Source organism: Hyperolius riggenbachi, chromosome 1 (genome assembly GCF_040937935.1).
Source record: "Hyperolius riggenbachi isolate aHypRig1 chromosome 1, aHypRig1.pri, whole genome shotgun sequence".
Lineage (NCBI taxonomy): Eukaryota > Metazoa > Chordata > Amphibia > Anura > Hyperoliidae > Hyperolius > Hyperolius riggenbachi.
The window spans coordinates 112,126,873-112,132,872 of record NC_090646.1 but is presented as its reverse complement, the minus strand read 5'-3'; positions in this window follow the sequence as shown (position 1 = coordinate 112,132,872).

Below are 6,000 nucleotides of genomic sequence, written 5' to 3'. Positions count from 1 at the left end.
GCATACGTCTAGTGAGACGAATAAGTGGACTGTGACTGCCAACAGGGAACGGAGAATCGTAGAGGACGGCACGAGACAGGACAGCTGCAGGGGGCCGATAGAAGTCAGTGGCTGGATGGTTAAGGGCTCTGCCTCTGACACAGGAGACCAGGGTTCGAATCTCGGCTCTGCCTGTTCAGTAAGCCAGCACCTATTCAGTAGGAGACCTTAGGCAAGTTTCCCTAACACTGCTACTGCCTATAGAGCACGCCCTAGTGGCTGCAGCTCTGGCGCTTTGAGTCCGCCAGGAGAAAAGCGCGATATAAATGTTATTTGTCTTGTCTAAAAGCACTAGGTGTCAGTTTTTTTTAATAAAAAATATCCACCCTTTTAAATGGCTATAATTGTCTCATCCCTATTGCACAGGCATAGCTGTACGTAATTCCCTTTCGACAAATGGATTATCCAGTTTGGTTTAGAGTACTAACCACTGTCGCTATACACTGTGTCGGGACAAACTGGAGCTTCTATATCGCCCCATAGGCAGATGGATTCCCCCCTTCTAGTATATAGTGACCGACCACACACAACACTTACTGTATTCATCTATGTGTGTCATGGGATGATAGACGATAGGATACAGAACTGCAGCTATGGCAGCAACAAACCCCCCAAATAGCAGCAGCCCCTTCTTGCCCCCAGCCATGACTGCACTGACTGCAGCGCTCAGCAAGGGCACACACACAGCATCATGCCGCTCCGGAGCCGGAAACCGCTCTGCAGCCGCCGCGCCATCTGATTGGAGGGAAGATGACACTGCTGGGAAACAAACTTTCCTATTGGCTCCTCTGAGTGTTGCCGGAACGCAGGAAGCCGGAAGCACCGTCACGTGATCTGTCTACAATGAACTGAACCGTGAACTGTTTACAATGTGGAATGCATGCTGTGGCATGCTTTGGGTGTCAGCGTCAGCGTTGACTATGCTCTGTCCTTTCACTGTGACACCAAGAACTATGAGGCAGCGATGATTGTCATCATCATCAAACAATACTAGTGAAAGATGATTTGTTAATATGGCAACACATTTATTGTTGATTGGCTATTGGCATTGATTTGTTACAGTGAATTAAATAAAATTTGGACGGCCATGGAAGAGTGGCCATCTCTTAAGAAATGCCATTCGAAACGCTGCGGCTAAGTTTCATTTCTGCCATCTGATCAGTCAGCGGGTCACTGCGCCTGCATGGCCCTGGTCGTGCAGATCCTCATATTCATGTCGGTGAGAGCGCCCTGCGCCAATGTGAACACGTAAGAGGATGCGCACGGCCAGGGATGCGCAAGCGCAGTGGTCCGCCGACTAATCAGTCGGCAGAAACACTAAACTTAGCCGCGGCTGGGGACCAGAGGTTCGGTTTGGCATGCCGCGGGCACAGGATGGCTGCATGGGCCCCAGGTGTGTGAAACTTTTTTCCTCATCTTCAGTGTAGGTTAATTTAAAGCGAAACTGAAGATAATATTATAACAAACAGTTTCACTTACCTGGGGCTTCTGCAAGCCCCCAGCAGCAGTCCTGTTCCGCGCCGGTCCTCCATGATCCTCCGTTTCCCCGCCACCAACTAGTTTCATTCCTCGACTTTTAGGTCAAGGGGCCACTATGCCTGCGCAAGTGTATCCTTTTTCCACATTCCCGTCTGCCATAGGGCTATTGCGGACTGGAACGCAAAGAAGAATACGCGTGGCCAGAGCCACGCAGGCGCAGTGGCCCATCAGCGAAACCTTAACTAGCTGGTGGTGGGAGAACGGAGGATCGTGGAGCACCGGCACAGGACAGGACGGCTCCTGGGGGCTTGCAGAAGCCACAGGTAAGTGAAACTCTTTGTTTTAGTATTATCTTCAGCTCTGCTTTAAAGATTCTCTTAATAAATTTCAAGCAAGATTTAGGTGCTTACGTATTAGGCCATCTATCAACAGCCCCTCTGTATTTCCCCAGCAGAAAAGTCTGCTTTCAAATAGAGATAGCAGCTGATTCATCACAAAAGCAAACTTTTTTAAGGGACCCAGCAGGAAACCTCGTAGGGAACAGTTCTCTAATCACAGTACAATGTGTTGTGATTAGCTGAATAGTGTTGGGCGTAGTTTACTACAAGCTATTAGAAACCTAGCCGTACAAGAGGGTGCCATCCACTCAATTGGGTTAGCTGATATATTCCACAGATGGCAGCTCTGTGCTGCCTGAAGGTGCGGAGTCTCAGTGTGGGGAACACTATCCATGCCACCAACTGAGTAGGTTTAGTAAAGTTGTGCGAGCAGAGGCAGTAGCCAAAGCAAGGCGCGTGCTCCAAGGACATGAGTGAGGGTCCTGGTGTGCACTGAGCTGTCATCTGTGGAATATACCAGCTGTGTGATGGAGACTTGTACCCACAGCAAAATCTCCAGTCATCTCTTCATAAGACTGCAGTTAAGAGAATACATTTTTTCTTTTGCTTATATGATTATATAACTTGGTCACTTTATTTGAAAACATCATTTTTGTGAATAAACAGTTCAACGTCCACAGGGGTCTTACAGTGGATTTTTGGGCATCACAGGGAAATGGTCCCAGGAGTTGTTACACTGCTGCATTAAAGCAAACCTGTGAGGGCCCTTTCTTACTACGGCGATTAGCAGGCGACTCCCGCTAATCGCCGAAGCACTAGTGCTTTTTAAAGCTCTAGTGCTATTCTAACCCTATGGCAGTGATCTCACTGCTGCAATTGGCGCCGATCGGTAGCGATTAGCGCCAATCGCATAACGTGTTACCTGCAGCATTTTTCTGCCATTTTGAAGCGATCGTGGTACAGTACTTAATAAAGTGCTGATCGCAATCGCTCTGAATCGCGGAAGTGTACAGGGATTTTACCGTGCTAAAATTACTTGCGGTAAAATCACTTACGCAAAACCGTTTTGCGCTTCCAAGTGTGAATGGGCCCCAAGACTCCAAAAAAAAAGAAAAAAAGCATACTCACCTAAGTGGAGGAGAGCCTACGCTGATGAAGGACAGAGTCTTCTTAAGTCTTCCTGGACCTCGCTGCCACTGGCCAGGACCCTCTTCTTGTTTGTGGTCGTACTTACACATGCAAAGTACAGCGGCGCTCATACACGGGGGGGGGGGGGGGGGGGGAATATGGCCATGAGCTCTTGTCATACATGTTCAGAATGACCCTGTGCAGCAGTGGTTGGCTCGTGGTCGGATCAGGAACCCTCTGAACTACGCAGTGTTTTTAATTTGTATTTGCAGAAAAAGTACTAAATACTGCAACTCCATTTCTCAAACGTTTCCCATTAGGTACAGGATATACCATAAAAACAACATGACAGAACAGATACAAGTGATACAGTGATAAGCATACAATTTTTTTTAGTTCAATCAGCTGTAGATCTACTGTATATGTGTGGGTGCTCTTATTCCTAAGCACTTATAACCCTACCTAATTAATATAAGAAAAATAACACAAAAAACGAACTCAAAGGCTTAGTGCACACCAGAGCGGTTCGGCTGCAGTTTGCGATCTGCTTGCGGGTGCGGATCTGCTTGGGTAATGTATTTCAATGGGCTGGTGCACACCAGAGCGGGAGGCGTTTTGCAGAAACGCATACTCCCGGGCTGCTGCAGATTTTGGATTGCGGAGGCGTTTCTGCCTCAATGTTAAGTATAGGAAAACCGCAAACCGCTCTGAAAAACGGCACTTCAGAGCGGTTTGCCAGGCGTTTTTTGTTACAGTAGCTGTTCAGTAACAGCTATACTGTAACAATACATGAAATCTACTACACCAAAACCGCTACACAAAACTGCAAAACACTAGCTGAAATGCTGCAGAAAAATATGAAAAAGCGTTTCAAAATCTGCTAGCATTTTGCGGATCTGCTAGCGTTTTTTGGTGTGCACCAGGCCTAAGGCCTGGTGCACACCAAAAACCGCTAGCAGATCCGCAAAATGCTAGCAGATTTTGAAACGCTTTTTCTTCTTTTTCTGTAGCGTTTCAGCTAGCGTTTTGCGGATTTGTGTAGCGGTTTTGGTGTAGTAGATTTCCTGTATTGTTACAGTAAGCTGTTACTGAACAGCTACTGTAACAAAAAACGCCTGGCAAACCGCTCTGAAGTGCCGTTTTTCAGAGCAATCAATTGGATAGCACCTATTGTGCTCTGCCAATGCTTTATTTGTTGCAACCTCCAAAAATCAATATTCTAGCCTTCTTCCGAAGCATGTAGCGTGCTGACTTGCCATTAAAGTGGACACAAGTTCCTGCCAGTGGCATGCCTTCTTCTGGTTACGGTTGTCCAATTGTAATTAGCAGGAGTGGTGTACCCGCAATAAGCATTGCAGTGGCCCAACTCTCCCTAGCAGAGGAATGATTATCACAGAGTCATTAGGTGCAGAAAGAGATTATTAGAGGATTCCTATAAATTACTTGCTACTGCATTAACACAGCCACACAACAACACAAGTTCAACAGCCTGATAAAAGACCCATTATGTACCATGGTGTTGTATCAACCAATGGTCCAAGTCATGTGGTCAACGTTAGGTCCTTTCAGGTCATAAAGTGGGGTAAAATAGAAGCTTGAAGGAAATATGCATCCTTATGCACTTAGCTTTGTCCATCAGGCCAAAAAGAAGGAGCCCCTAAAACAGGGAGGCTCCAACTACAGAGCTTAATACCTGATGGGAATGCTTTTCTACAATATAATAAATTACAGGAGGTGACATGGAAGGCACACCAGAGATTAAACACACCTCACTGCCAAATGACAAGCAGGTTAAAGGTTGTCAGCCATGAGCAGCAGCGCAATGCCAATAGCAAGCTGTATAGATGCTTAACCACTGGAGGACCGCAGTGTTAACCCCCCCTAAAGACCAGGCCATTTTTTAGTTAAATAGGCCACTGCAGCTTTAATGCCAAGCTGCAGGGCCGTAAAACTCAGCACACAAGTGACCCCCCCCCCCCCTTTTCTCCTCCCCACCAACAGAGCACTCTGTTGGTGAGGTCTGATCGCTCCCTCAATGTTTTTTTTTTTTTTTATATATATATAAATATTTATTTATATTATTTTTAAATAAAATGTTGCTTTTTTAAAATTATTTTTATTACCCTCCCTCCCCTGGTCAGCCTTTCAGCGCGATCGGCTGTGATAGGCTTCAGCCTATCACAGAGGATCGCTTCCCTGTGTCCCAGGGGGCATAGCAATGCAGAGCATGTCACGCTATGGGGCTAGCAGGAGACCACGCGCAGGCTGCGCATGCATCTCCTGCTTGGAAGGCGGAGCTCCGATCTGTTTTCAGTCTCCGAGCGGTGATCCCCGTCGCCGTCTAATTATGCTGTACAGATTCCTTCTCAAAATAAGAGAAGAGGCTGGCTCTGAGTTCCGCCCTCAAGAGCTGAGTCCTATATAAGCAAAGGACTGAAGTGTTCTTGCGAAACAGCTGGCTCGCTGTCTTTTTCTCACTTTAATTGTATAGTTAAAGGACCCCTGAAGTGAGAGTGATATGGAGGCTGTCATATTTACTTCCTTCTAAACAATACCAGTTCCCTGGCATCCTGCTGATCTTCCATGCATCAGTAGTGTTAGAATCTCACGCTTGAAACAAGCATGGAGCCAAACCAGTCAAACTTCAGTCAAACATCTGATCTCCATTCTTGAGGCTCATACACACATCAGACTATAGTCTTTGGAAAATGAAAGATCACAGACCAATCTTACCACCCTTCATGTAGTATGAGAGCCATACTCTACACAGTATTTTCTATGGAGCTGAACTCCACATCAGAAAAAAATCTTTGCAAGATGCTGCACACAAAGATGCTGTACACACGCAACAGATCAGTATCTGCAAAAGATCTGTTCCTGCCAAAAATCCATTCCTGCAAATTGCAATGATAGTCTATGAGATCTGCAGATCATCATACACACATGATTTAACTGACATTCATCTGCAGATCAGATCCACCAGGATGGATTTTCAGATCTGCGGATGATTGCTTGA